This window comes from Acomys minous, assembly GCF_964271855.1.
Source record: "Acomys minous genome assembly, chromosome: 15".
NCBI lineage: Eukaryota > Metazoa > Chordata > Mammalia > Rodentia > Muridae > Acomys > Acomys minous.
In genome coordinates, this window is record NC_140497.1 from 50,823,475 (window position 1) to 50,838,906 (window position 15,432).

A 15,432-nucleotide genomic window follows, 5' to 3' on the forward strand; every position below is an offset into this window, starting at 1 on the left:
CCCTTCCTGACTGGTAGTCCTCCCGCACGTTCTGATTGGCTAGTAAACGCTGAGAGAAAAGGTACTTCCCTTAGGAGTAGAGTTCACAGAAGGAACCGTGTTTCCTGGACTATTTTCAGCCACAGGCACTGGTCTTGGAGATTGGCGGTTCAGCAGCCCTGCCCCTGGCCTCCAATAGCGGAGACTTCCGTCTTTCAGCACTTTCTAGGTGTTGGGTTGGAGTGGAAGCCGAGGAAACTCACATCAGATACTGAAGCTTAAAAACATAGGCTTTAGCCGGGCGGTGGTGGCACACGCCTTTTATCCCAGCACTCGAGAGGCAGAGGCAGGCAGATCACTGTGAGTTGGTGGCCAGCCTGGTCTACAAAGTGAGTCCAGGACAGCCAAGGCTACACAGAGAAACCCTGTCTCAAAAAACAAACAAACAAACAAACAAACAAACAAAAAACCCAACCAAACAAAAGACACCCGTAGGCTTTATTTTTCTATGGGCAAAGAGAGTTGTTCAGTTTGCGATCTGAACCACAACCTCAAGGGAAGATGTATCGCGTATTTAAAGGGTGAAAACCATAAGATGAGGGGAGCTTTGGTGGGTGGTGGGGTCATCAAGTCAAATTTAAAATTATATGTTCTGAAAGAGAGTATCTGCCGGAGACTGGGCTGATCCAGGACACCTGGCCTCAAGATCCTTAATTATTCCACTGAACTTTGGCCGTGAATCCAAGGTCTTTTATTCATCCTCCTAGACATTCACACAGAGCTGAAGCTGATAAGGGAACAAAAAAATAAATAAACAATTAAATAATAAAATAAAATAAAAATGGGTCATCTGTCTGGAGTTAGTGTGGGCTTAGCAGGAAATATATTTTACAACTTAGCAACCTTCGTTTAGATAACATCACGATTTACATTATTTTTTTAAAAGTTTAACAATAATTGGTAAAATATTTGAAGGCATAGGGTAGGACCTACCCAATTCCTCAATCTTGGGAATATGGACCGAGTTTAACCCTGGCCACAAAATGAGGGAGCAAAAAATGTAGATTTGCTTTCCTGAAGGCTGGGCTCTGGGGGCCACCTCCGTATACAGACACGCCCCTTTCTTCCTTCTGAACGCAAGGTGGAGGCCACAGCCACAATGTGGAGTGGAAACATTTTCCTGTCCCACAGGTGGAAGGGTGCCTACAATAGTAACAACTAAGGAGAGATTTTAGAAAACAAAACCTTTGTTCTGCGTCTTCATGCTGAGGTCAGGGAACCTCAGGTACATTTAACCTGAAGGCAAGGCTACTGCAGCAACCCTGAGAGAAAAGCAGGAACCAGATCACAAACAGTGACAGGTCTTTCTCTCAGCAGAATGATGGATGATGGCTCCATTCCCATAGGAGTTTTCTTCCTGAAAGTCAACTTGACAAATTAATAATAATCAAAAGTACAGTTTTCATGGAAGAGTTGAACACTTAAAAAGAAATTGTTCAAAGAAGAATGTCTTTTATCAACACTATATTTAGTCAACATCCTTCCTGGGATTTAAGGTGAAAAAAAAAACATAGCCATATCAGTCAAGGCTCTCGAGATGAGCAGAATGATAAAATGAATCTCTGTGTGTAGGAGAGGGGTTTATTAGAATGGCTCACAGGGTCAGCTAGTCCAACAAGTGCTCTCTATCAACTAAAAGTTGAGGAATCCAGAAGTTCAGTCCAGAGTCCAGGTCAGCGGCTGGATGTCTAAGCTGGACTTCAATATTCAGTAAGATGTCAAAACAGTAGCCTCTAAGACAGAGACAGACAGAGAGGCAGATAGATAGATAGATAGATAGATAGATAGATAGATAGATAAATAGATTTCTTCTTCATTGTCTTTTATATATGTAGGATGCCACCAGGTGTGGCTAAGATTAAAGGTAAATCTTATAGCCTCAAAAGATCCAGATTCATGGATGGTCTTCCCACTTCAGAAACTTTAATTAAGAAAAACTCCTCACAGATGTACCCAACTGTGCGAGCACCCAGTGCCGTTACCTGCTGAACCATCTCTTGCTCCTATTTTCTAAATTAAAATTTACTTTTAGAATCTTTGATTAAAATATATTACTACATTTTTCCTTCCTTGCCCAACCTCCATGCCTTCCAAAGATCTTCACTTCATACTTCTTCCTTGATAGGTATGAATATGTATGATCTAATATGTGATTATAACATGGTGAGTCGGGTTCTTGTTGGCTGTGGGTATATATTTTCAGTACTGACCACATTGCCTTGGTGACACACATATAGAGTTTGTCCATGCCTGAGCCTAATTCTCCCACTTACAGGAGAATTATACTCTTTAATGAGCAATGGGAGTTTGACCCCCATAGTGACCCAATCTGCCATGGACAAAAACATTTTCAATTATAGAAAACACCTCAGCACTTTAGAACACTGATGATTCTTTGAGACTACCCAGTTTCCATCCTAAGTTCATCCATAACCTTACAACTATTTGTAACTCCAATTTCAGGGATCTGTCACCATCTCCTGGCCCTCCCTAGGCAGGCAGGAATGAACCACACATGAATGAGCCAAAAACTTGTTTTAAAAGAATGAAAATCCTAATAATTCAATTTTACCAATAAAGACTTAGGAGCCAGATACTTGGGTGAAAAAAATGCTATCTCATAGAAGTAGAGAAAACACCCAGCTGACATTCCTACATAACTCATATCTTAGAGGAAAAAGTCCAAAATGCTTACTAGATCAACTGATGGACTAGGGGGGAAAACCCATGTTAGCATTCTACTATTTGTACTATCTCAATGAGTCCAAAGTTCTGGACCTAAATAGCTTTGTAACAGAACACCAACAGCCCAGGCCTTAATGTCAACAATTAATAAATGGGACCTCATGAGGCTGAGAAGCTTCTGTAAGGCAGGAGACACTGTCAAGAGAACAAAGCGACAGCCTACAGACTGGGAAAAGACCTTCACCAACCCTACATCTGACAAAGGTCTAATATCCAAAATATATAAAGAACTCAAGAAATTAAACACCACCAAACCAAATAACCCAATTGAGAAATGAGGCTTGGAACTAAACAGAGAATTCTCAACAGAGGAATACCAAATGGTTGAGAAACACTTAAAAAGAAATGCTCAACCACCTTAGTCATCAGGGAAATGCAAATCAAAGCAACTCTGAGATTCCATCTTACACCCATCAGAATGGCTAAGATAAAAAATTCAAGTGACACTACATGCTGTCGAGGATGTGGAGAGAGAGGAACACTCCTTCATTGCTGGTGGGAATGCAAACTAGTACAGCTCCTTTGGAAATCTATCTGGTGCTATATCAGAAAACTGGGAATAGGGCTTCCTCAAGACCCAGCTATTCCACCCCTTGGAATATACCCAGAAGATGCTCCAGCACACAACAGGAAACTTTGCTCAACCATGTTCATAGCAGCCTTATTCATAATAGGCAGAACATGGAAACAGCCTAAGTATCCCTCAGTAGAAGAATGGATAAAGAAACTGTGGTACATATACACTGTGGAATACTACTCAGCTATTAAAAACAAGGAATTCCCAAAATTTGTGGACAAATGGATTAAGCTAGAAATGATCATAATGAGTTAGTTAACCCAGAAGCAGAAAGACTCAAATGGTATATACTCACTGATATCTGCATACTAGCCCATGGAGCATGTCCCACGAAAGCCTTCACTTACCAGGAAACTGGGACAGAGGGGAGGACATCCTATTGGGACTCTGGATGAGAGAAGCATGGGAGAATAGCAAAGTAGAAGGATCTAGAGGGTCCTAGAAACCTACAAGTAGAACATTATTATAGGCAGATTTGGGCCCAGGGGTCCCGCTCAAACTAAGGCACCAGCCAAGGACAATACAGGTGGTAAACTTTCAACCCCTACCGAGATCTAGCCAATGGACAGAACAATCTCTACAGTTGAGTGGAGAGTGGGATATGACTTTCACATGAACTCTCGTGCCTCATATTTGACCACGTCCCCTGGAGGGGGAAACCTGGTGGCACTCAGAGGAAGGATAGCAGGTTACCAAGAAGAGACTTGATACCCTATAAGCATATACAGGGGAAGGTAATCATAGGGGAGGGGAATAAGGGGAAAATGGGAGGGAGAGAAGAATGGAAGGGTACAAGGGATGGGATAACCATTGAGATGTAACAAAAATAAATTAATAAAAAATTAAAAAAAACTTGCATTAGCAATCAAAAAACACTCTAGACCCAATACATCTTCTTAAAACGTAAACTAACTTAAGCTTAAGTGTAAGACTATAAGTATTTAGTATTCAACCCCACCAGAGACCTGAGAAGGATAAATGTTATCCGAGTAAATAGGAAGTGCAGGATAAGCAACTTCCAAAATTATAGAAATGTTAGATTCTGCTGTCTGTACAGTCACTCAAGATTTCTCTATAATGTTGGAACATCATCTTCAACCGTCTAGCTCAGAATATCTGTCAGACAATTGTGTGAGTCAGGTAGAAGGACTCGCCTACCTCGTCCTTGCAAATGTTGGCAATGAAATTTCTTGTATCCAGCTGTCCGTTTTAGATAGAAATCTGTCTGTCAAGGGAAGCAAGGACATTTTATTGCCTGATTGCTAGCTTGCCATATATGAAGGCATCCCCTAAAGTAGAATTTTTGATGTTCATCATCTTCCTCAAGGTCTAAAGGGGGTACTGCCCAGAGCTGACATGTCTCATTGTCTAAAAAGAAAGATTCTCTTATTAATAAAACATCTTTAAATGCCATATTCTATATATCTTTGTGGTTTTTGAAGATCATCTACCTCTTTCTAGTTTATATGAACTACTAATTTCTAGCTAGATAATGACTGATTAACTTAGAAAATACCTGTGATCAAGCTAGTACCTAACAAAACCACAACTTTTATTTACTATTAGTTTGCAATTCTTAATTATCCTAAACAGTTTGTGATAGTAGCTTTCTTTCTTTTCTTTTCTTTTTTCTTTTTCTTTTTGTTTATTTTGTTTTGTTTTCAAGACAGGATTTCTATGTGTGGCCTTGGCTGTCCTAGACTTGGCCCTAGACAGAACAAGCTGGCCTCAAACTTGCAATCATCTGCCTGCCTCTGCCTCCCAAGTGCTGAGATTAAAGGCATGTGCCACCATGGCCTGCTGATAGCAGCTTTCAAATGGACTAGAATTTCACATTTCATTTTAATGAATTATGTTGGAACAATCCATTGAAAAAAACTGATACATAGTATGCTGTAACCAAAATAAAACCTTAATTTTGTATCAATGTAGAAAAGGTCTATACCAATGTAACCAATTATAACCTTAATTTGTATGAATACACAATATACAAAGATCTATAAGTATAGATTCAGTAATCTACCCTTTTTTTTCTCTATGTTATTTCTTTTTTCTTTTCAAGCCTTCTCTCTCTACACACGAATGAAAGATAAAGAAAAAGAAAGTAATCCTTGAATTTAACCCCCTGTATCTTGTTTCCTCCCTGACCAAGACCATTACCAACTTTCAAACAAACCCCCCAGTGGATGACAAATCCACCACCCATTAAAACATCAAAAACCATCTGGGGTTGGTGGCACATGCCTTTAATCCCAGCACTCAGGACACAAAGGCAGGTGGATTGGTGTGAGTTCGAGGCCAGCCTGGTCTACAAAGCAAGTCCAGGACAGCCAATGCTACACAGAGAAACCCTGTCTTGAAAAACCAAAACCAAACAAACAAAACACAAAAAACAAAACAAGAATCCCCCAAATAAAAAACAATCATCCACCTGCCTTTTGGAAATTGGGAATTGATATCTCAAAAAGGCTTCCCTCTAATTTGGGGGGTAGTTTCCTTTTAGGTGCCTAAGAAATTTGGAAAATTGTCAAGTCTAGTTGAATCAAATTGAAGCAATCTAGCAGAACCATTTGCTATCAAGTCTCTAGGCTGTGTAAATGCAGGCTTAAATTTACTCCAGGCAGGACCAAACAGTCTGTGAGGCTGCACAATGTTAGCTCTTTTGCAGTTGTCCTGGATACAGATTTTTGAGGAAACAGCTATTGAGGCTGTCTATGTTTTTCTCTACTTGGAACTTATTCTGTATCAGGCTGGCCTAGATATCAGAGATCTGTATGCTTCTGTCTCTTGATTATTCGGATTAAAGCTGTATGCCACCCAAGTGCTAGGAATAAAGGTATGAATCATATGATGAACCTGTTCATTGTAACCGTAGGATTTAGAAAATAACTAATTTATAGAGATGCACCCATCTCTGCTAAGATTAAAGGCATATGCTCAAATTATGTATCTTATCTCCAAATTACTCCAACTCTTAGAGATTTAGAAAACAAGTTTGAACTGTAGTAATCCTTTGAAGTTACCTCAAACATTTTGAGTCTCTTAAATCTGTTTTTAATAACCAATCTTCTATCTCATAATATCTGACCAACTTCTGTTTAAAGCAGGTAATATGAAGGATTTGCCTACCTTGTCTTTGCCAACATTGACAGTCAACTTTCCCTCATCTGGTCTGTCCAGTATTCATTCTGTCTGCAATAGAAAAAAGGATATTTTATTGTCTAGTGGCTGGCTTGCCACATATGAAGCCACACATCCTCAAATTAATAAAACATATTTAAGTGCCATATTTTATAGATCTCTGAGATTTTTAAAGACAATCTATCTATCTTTAGTGTATCTAAATTTCTTCTTTCTAGCTATATATTGACTGATTGACTTAGAAAACACCTGTGACTAACTAAACTATACCTAACAAAGCCATAAGTTTGGTTGACTATGAGTTTGTATTTCTTTATTATCCTAAACAGTTTGTGATAGTAGCTTTTAAAAGGACTAGAAATTTATAGAGCAATGTTAAGAATTACACAGGTATGACACATTAAAAAGAGTTGATACATAGTATGCTGTAATCAAAATATATCCTGAATTTTGTGTTAATTATATAGATTGCAAGAGTAGATTCAATAAAACCCAATTTTTTCATATTGTTTCTGTTATTTCTATACCCCCTCCATTTTTTTTAATCCTAAAGGCTATTCATTATTTCATTCACCTCCTATTTACAAGGTGGAATTTCCCCTCTAGTTGTTGCTCCAGCTAGTTCAGTCAGTGGCTTAGGTCATCACCTTGTCCTGTTTCCTTGAGATTTTGTAAGCTTTACCCTTAGTAGGTAGATTTCTTTCAAGAACTTTGTTGCTCGATTTCCCTCCTCAGGTTTACAATAAGTATATAAAAATTCAAGATCAAGATACAATCAATATCTCCTTTAATTTTTATTAAAAGGGATAAGTGATGGTGGCATGTAGCATTAACATTCTCATAGGTTAGTTGCTTGAAAATAAACATTTCTGCCTCTTCATTAAACATCAGGCAACTGATTACCTGAAGTGGGTGACCATAAATTTGTATTTCCTAGTTATCTTTAACAATATGAAATAACTTAGTTATTTGCTTTTGTTTAGTTTTGAAAACAAATGTAGAAGAGGAAATCAAGCCTACCCTGGCAATCAATCATGACCAGAAGCTCAGTCCGGATATTTTAAAGAATACAATCATTCATGGGGCATCTGACAGTCTGCATGTCTCAACCATCTTTAACAGTCCATAGTAAATGACATCTGCTGAACTGAAGCTCCTTCAGCATCAAGATCTGTAATACAGAGACAAGGAACTTACGTGACCTCTTCGTGGCACATTACTATGGAATACAACTGTTCCCTAAATGGCTCAGTTTATGAAAAAATAGTTATTTTTAATATTGGTCATAAAAGCAAGTAGGTTAAATTTATATCTTTACATTTGTGTCTGTTAGCCTGAATAGAATTTAGGAGCCAATGACTCTCATATTATGTTTTTTGTTTTTGTTTATTTTTCTTTCAGGAGGAGTTTTACATCCTGACTCACTGATAGTCTGAGTGAACACACACACACACACACACACACACACACACACACACACACACACACACACACACTCAGGTTTCAAGGATAGATGATGCATGTGCTGTTTTAAAAGAGAGATCAGATGAATTTTGTTTCTAGGCATTTGTTTTAACCTTTCCTTGGTCATAGGTTTAGTCATTATTGATATAGCATGACAAAACAGAGTTATCTTTTCTAATCGTATTTTTGTCAACCCCATAGCCCAATTTTTAAGGCTTGTAAGTTTTAAGGGCATATTTTTCAAAAGCATGACAGCCTGTTCTCAGGCTCATAGGTGGCCCTGGTGTCAAGAGCATTAGACAGAAAGAAAACACCCAAGTCAGCCTGGGCAGATTGTCATATCCCAAACAGAGTGTTATTAAATTTTAATAGTCCGAATGAAATCTGTCATTAGTCCAAAGAAAAGTCTTCAACCCAAAATATGTGTAGTTATTATTTACGACATCATAGTTGCTCTATATGAGCTAATTTTTCTGAGAAATGGGTGTCAATATTTTTTCTTTTTATCATTATTCTATACCACTCTTTTTCATCAGTATAAGGAAGAGGTTTTTAATCTGCTGCCAACTTCTCTAGCCTACTAATTATTGTTGTTTACCTTTAAAGGTTTACTTTTTTAAAATTATCTTGTTCCTGGTAATTAATTTCAGGGGCAAATGTGGCAAGAATATCTTTGAGTCAGAGCCTCATAAAATGGTCTCTGGCATACTTACTATACTCCCAGTCTCCAGGGCACAAGGAAGACCTTCAAGAGGGCCAGAAAAGGATATCTCCCTAGAGGTGGGAGGGGTAGTATGGTCAAGACATTCCAAGGGAAGGATAGAAGCAGTACTCCTGCAAAAGGGCACAAATAATTCATAAGAAAATTTCCACCAATTCAATATTCCCAGCATGTCTCATGACTTGAATGACAAAAATCAAAATAAGCAGAATTCCCAGATTTATTCGAAATTGATGACAACATACAAAAATTTGTCCTGAGACAAAATAAGTGAGAGATGGTTAAAAAAACTATTTGCAAATATGGAAGCTGAGGTGGACTCCAATTGAACTGAACTAATGCCTGTAATTTGTTAGTAAAATCTGCACGTTTATGGCTCACTCAGAATTGGCCATAGATCATGAAGGTAGGAGTAAACCTGTGCTCACATCACCTTAAAAGCATTGAACGGAAGTAGAGTGGAGCATCCTTTTAAATTGTTAAATATAAATGACTTGAAACAATTTAATTAATTAATTAATATTTTGAATTAGAGTATAAATAAGATTGCTTTGTTTGACATGCACATATCATATCCTCAAAATTTTTATCATTTTTTCTTGAGTCATTAGTGTTAAAAAACATATTTTTGAAAGCTGATCAACATGTTCTTCAGTATGAGCCTGTTGAACTAGTGCTGTGACAGAGGCTGTGAGTGATCCCAAGATTCCAAAAAGGCAGTAATTTCTAATATAACAAATCTTTTCAGTCTAGTAAGAACATTGGCCATGGTATCCAATGCATCAAACCAAGACTGGCTTAGATTTTCAGATAATAAAGTTTAAGAATGTTGATTTGCCCAAAGAAAAGTTCTTTTTTCCCCAGAAAAGTTGATACAATTTTTAACAAAAGGAACAATTTATAGTAAAAAGGAACTAGATTTTGACATAGTCTACCATTATATATAATTGGTATATCAATCCTATATCAAGCCTAAATTTAAATCATATTTTGTTGTTGTCGGTTTTTTTTTTATAAACCCGGTGTTTAAGACATGATCTGACAGAAATCATGTAGAATCTTATAGCAATGTAAAAGTACCTTTGGAGACCTATTTCTTTAGTTGGCTTATGCCATTTGTTGATAAGAATGGCTCCAACCATTTATTATGAACTTAAGTTAACTTTTTTTTTTACAGATTTTAGAGATTTTTAATCATATCTAATAATTTATAAGACAGGAATCTAAAATGAAGTTGTACAGAACATAGTAAATTCAGACATTTAAAACCAGCCAGAAAAACATGTAGTGGCCAGGAAAACTCACTTCAGATATAGAAACTTAAAATGAGAGCTTTATTTTCTGAGCTCATAAAGCGGCAGGTGGGGATATAAACCTCATCCCTGGGCAGAAGCTGCATTGTATATTTAAAGGGTGAAAACTTCAATTAGCTCATATAGGGGGTGGTGGAAAAGTGTGATAAGTTCTGACTCAAATTATTTTGCTAACAAGCAGTTATAATTGACCTTGAGTTTGGTTGGTCCATATGAAATAAGTGAGGCGGTGCTTAGGGTACAACCAAACTTTAACCAAGTATGTAGGTAGCAAATTATGAATTATGAGAATGTTGAAATATAGATAACAAGGGTGCAAACAGAGTGTAGCTTTGAATAAGTTCATCTTGATGTTCTGTCAGGCAATGTTAGTGTCAGCTATGCATAAGAGCTTCTAGGAGGCAAAGTTGAAAAGAATAGAAAATTTGAAGGCAAGATTCAGCAATTCTAGTAAGGCAAGAGTGCCTTTAGTAAGTTATCATTGGAAAATATTTTTTATTTATTGATTGATTTTTTTGCCTGATTGCTCGTTTATAACTAGGGCCCTTGGTAACTTTGAAAGACCTTCTCCTGTGGCATCCTACATATGGACAACCTGGACAGCCTAATATTTTTCTCAGAAGCATTCTTTATTTTATAGTTTGTTTCTGAGATTGGAGGAATGTTAATTTGTGTTTTCCATTGCTATAACAAATCATGTCCCCATAAATTCAAGTCTATATTAGCCACAAATGGCTGTTTTGTCCTTCTGGCATATACACTGAACCAATCTTGCACTTTATTTTACTGGAGACATCATTCCAATCCTAGAAGCTGTATATTTACTTCCTGTAGAGCCCAATCCTTATTGCCAAGATTTTTGTGAAGTGATTGTTCTATCTACTCCTTTGTCTACTAAACCTTAAATTCCAATACCATTTATATTTATATTTATCTTAGGTCTCTGATCATTTAGAGAACTCTGTATATATATATATATATATATATATATATATATATATATATATATATATATATATATGTTTTTGTGGTCCTTCTTGAGTTTTGTATCACTTACTGAAGTTTCCCAAGAGCAAAGGGTTACCTTGCCTATCCCTTTGATCTTCACTCATTACTCCAATGCAAGCCCTTGTCACACCTTCTACGTACTCCAGAAGGCTGGATCCTTCTTTCTGGATCATCTCTAGAAAACCATTGTTTCTAGGAAAAGCCTTGTCTACAATCCCTTTTCAAATGGTCTTGCTTACCACAATTAAAACATTTGCCATTTTGACTTTTCCTAAGTTTTGTAGAAATTATTATTCCTATCAAATTTGCATCATAAACATAAGATCAAATATCAGCCATATCTCTATTCATTGATTTATTCATCCTGATCTTGCCTTTAAAAATCTATTTATTCTTTTGCACTCTGAATTAGCAACTTCAATACCCAAAGATTCAATTTGTGCTTTTCTGGCTTCTGAATTGGATACTCTTCTACTTACAGCTAAAGTCAATCTTTGCAAAACATTAGTGAAGGCTTCTGTTGGGCCTTGCATGGTTTTAGGAAGTTACCCAGATCTCTTTCCTGGTTCTTTAACTTTACCCAAGCATTTAAAGCTGCTAGATGAAATAGTGCCAAGATGTAAAGGTCAAATTAAAACTGCCTTGTAAATCAGCATATTGACCTTTAACTAGCAAATGGATCCTGGGAAATTTCCATACCTCTTGCCTGTTTGTAATTCCATGGCCACCCTTTCTTCTTTCCACATGATTGGCACTAGAATTTAAGACCGGATTCCAGTACTGCTGTTGCAAATCTTTCCAGTTCAGGATGATAAACTGCTTCAGAGTTGGCCATATATTTAGAACATGCTTCACATAGGATGAGTGCAAACCATAGGAGACAAATGAATCATTAAATCTTCTCAAATGTATTGTCTATAGGATACCATTTAAATTCATTATAATCATAGGAGTGCCTATAATCTCCTGGTAGGTCTTTTATAGTAATTGGTTAAACTAAGGTTGATTTTCTAACAACCTTAGGCTACCTCTTTTCAGTTTTATTATGATCTTATTTAAAATCCCCTGTATATGTCTGAGAATTTTTCTTATTCACATTTATAAATCTTACTAAGGCTTGTCTAAATCTCTTTCTCCGTGTCTAAGCACTTTTATTCTCATTTATAAGTCTCTTTATTTTCCTTCTAAGGCTTGTTTAAACTGAGTAAATACAGAAAGCCCTTTTGGCTATAAAGATAAAAGTATAAACTACCAAAATACTAACAATCCTAATTGGGATTGGGACAAATTCAGCTAAGCTACTTAGCTTTTCTTTCTCCTATTTCTTGGGTCCTGCCACTCACTGGAGCATGAAAATTGTTGAAAAGAATGAAAAAACCAATCTTTTATTTTTACCAATATAGACTCGGGAACCAGATGCTCGGGTGAAATCCTGCTACCACAAAAGAGGCAGAGAAAGCACCCAGCTGATATTCCTACTCACCTCATGTCCCAGAAAAAAAAACCCAAAAGCTCATTAGCTCAGCCCAGGAAGAAACGGTGAGTAAACTAAAGCCAAAGAGCTTGCTTGCTCAAATCTCAAAAGTTCAAATGCCTAAAATTCCCTTCTTCTTGTCTGTACTTTCTTAAATACCCTTCAGCTCAAATTCCTTCCTACTCCTTAATCAAGCACTTCATTTCTTGCTCTGACTCTTGACCTAGGGTAACTTTATTAAATCCTATGTACTGAAAGCATTTGGATTAAAGGCATGTGTTAGAACTAGCTTATTTATATACACCTTACTCACCCGTTTACAATGAACAGAATGCTATTGCATAAATGGTGTGTATTAGGGTCCAACCATGCCAAACATGAAACAGATTTAAACAGTTCACAATCTTGGGGCTCATAATGGGATCAAATATCCTGCAACAAAAAACATAAATAGGAAAACACACTTACACATAAGATAATGACTCCAAACTTTTTAGCAAAAAAGAAAGAAAGAAAACTGCTTGCACCATAAAATGTATTTTCAACCCGGGTATAGTAATGCCTTCTTTTAAAGCCAGCACTCCAGATACTGAAGCAAAAAGATTATGGTGAATTTTCTTGAAAGCCTATGCTACAAAGTTCATACACACATTTACCTGGAAAATAAGAAAAAAATCTTAATAGCATAGAAGAAAGAATTACAGAATTGGGACACTATAATGCCTCTTAAAGTCATGTGTGTTGTCTGCCACTGATGCCCATAATGTTCTTTTCTTTTCTTTCATGTTATTTTCAACAGTAAGCACTGCCAAGTGTGGATCAACTGCCACTAATCCCAGCACTTGGGAGGCAAAGGGGGAGGCAAAAGTAGTCTTGTATCCAAGAACTGAAGGCCACTCTGGTCTACCTAGTCATGTTCATAATAAGACTCAACTCAAAACACTTGCCCCACTTTAAAAATATGAACATGGTTTTAGAAATATCTTGCTAGTGAATCAAGAGTCTCTTTATAGTGATACTTGAACCATGTGACTTCTGTAAGTTTAGAATTTTTCAAAAACCTACTTTATTTAGGGTTCTCCCACGCATCTACCTTCCTTCCAACCTAACTAGTCCACGTAACTAGTCCACCAACCAGTCCAGCTGGTCAGTTATTGGGGGGCCGAGGGGGGTCGCAACCTGTGGTTAAAGATATGGGCTAGAGAGACGCAGGGCTCAAGCGAACAGTAGCTTGTCAAGAGCCGTTTATTGAGGGTGGGGGCAGGCTTTTTAAAACCTGCTTTAGGGAGGGCGGGGTAAGCGGGGAGAGTAAATGGAAAAGTACAAAATCTTCTGGGGTTGAGCCCCGGGAACATTTGCAAGGGGAGGGGTCTTCCTGGGTGAGACAAGGCAGGATGTCTCTGTGGTTATCTCAGGATCGGATCGCTCTCTTCTCAGGACTAAGCCGGATGCCTTGCATGCCTAATGAGTGGCCCAGCAGGATGTTTGCTGCAGATGCTGAATGGGTGGGGGTCGGCCACAGGCCGTTTGGTCCCTGGCACCAACCCCCTGACCCTTGTTAGGAGGGAAAGCAGATTAGAAGGGACAAGGGATGTAGACCTCTCTAGCTACTTCCTGGTGGTGAAGATTGTTGGGATTTGGGGACAATAACATTCTCAGTAGTTCAGAGTCAAAAGTCCAGTCAAACATCACACAGCAAATGTATCAGTAACCTTAAAACATTAGCTGGGCCTTTCTCTCTAGGAACATCGTGAGGCAGAGCTAAGTGTGCAAAATGTCTCGGCGTTCTGATTTATACCTTCTCAGAGTCCAAACAAGGATGTCTTCCAGGTTCCAAAAATCTCATGCTTCCTACTAGGCAAATTCTAGAAGGAAAACATGATGGGCCTGTCCCTAGTGTGTTTTCAGCTGACAAAGACTACACCACTACAGGAGTCTGTTTTCAGTGGTGGATAAAGCATTTCGAAATCTCACACTTGGGACCAAACAGAAACACATTTACATAACACAACTGACCCACTATACATCCTCCTTTTTGTTTAAAATACATTGTCATTTTCTTTAACATCAACAATCTTCACACAATAAGTGTAATTATGAGAACCATAAAACTAGAACTTTATGTGACATTTTAAATTAAATGCTTATGTATAATATATCAAACAATAGTAAAACTAAACAACTATAAATTTGTATCAATATACAATTGTGAAACAAAACAACCTTTAGTTTCTATCATTATATTATATTTAAACAAAATAACTTTAAATTTCTATCAATATACAATAGTTAAACAAAACAGCCTTAAATATCTGTCAACATACAATAATTAAATAAAATTACCTACATTTCTATCAAGCAATAACAACTTATAACCAACCACCCTAGGAAAAAAAACCAACCATAACACATCAAATGACCAAAAACATCCACTCCACCTCTTGTGAATGGGAGCATTGTGTTCCTAAAATTACTTCTCTGGAGGCAATTATATCTTTTAGGTACGCTGTGAAAATTGGTAGATTGTTCAAGTCCATTACTTGCTATACAAAGATACTCATGGCTCAGCTAATAAGAGGTCTTCCCTAGTAAATATAATATTTGTATGTTTTGTTGTTATTCATATTTTTTCATTCCCTATAGATACATGAGGATAACAATGTTCCCATTTCAGAAGTATTGCAGGTTTCCACTCTAACGTCATCCTTAGAGTATATTGATAGATCTAGTTCCTCAGTTTATTCTATAACCCAGTGTCTCTCAACCACTGCTCTTCCTTCTTCACCAACATTAATATAATTTAGAGTTACCATGGCATTATTTAATCTGTCCCTGGGGGCCTTTATTCTTCTTAGTTGTTTGGTAAGCATCACATTTACAATGCATTTGGCTCTTTAAAAATGGCTTGTCCTATAAGATTGTGCAGTATAACATTAATGTGCTTCATATT

General features: G+C 37.3%; 1 long non-coding RNA gene across 1 annotated transcript; it reads right to left on the bottom strand.

Annotated features, from left to right (window-relative positions):
- Positions 1 to 4,523: 4,523 nt before the first annotated feature.
- On the bottom strand, positions 4,524 to 8,801 carry LOC311584009. The gene is made up of 3 exons (XR_014774752.1): positions 8,680 to 8,801; positions 7,523 to 7,673; positions 4,524 to 4,729 (listed from the first exon to the last, which is right to left on the bottom strand). It is a non-coding gene; the product is annotated as an uncharacterized lncRNA (long non-coding RNA).
- Between the last annotated feature and the right edge of the window lie 6,631 nt (positions 8,802 to 15,432).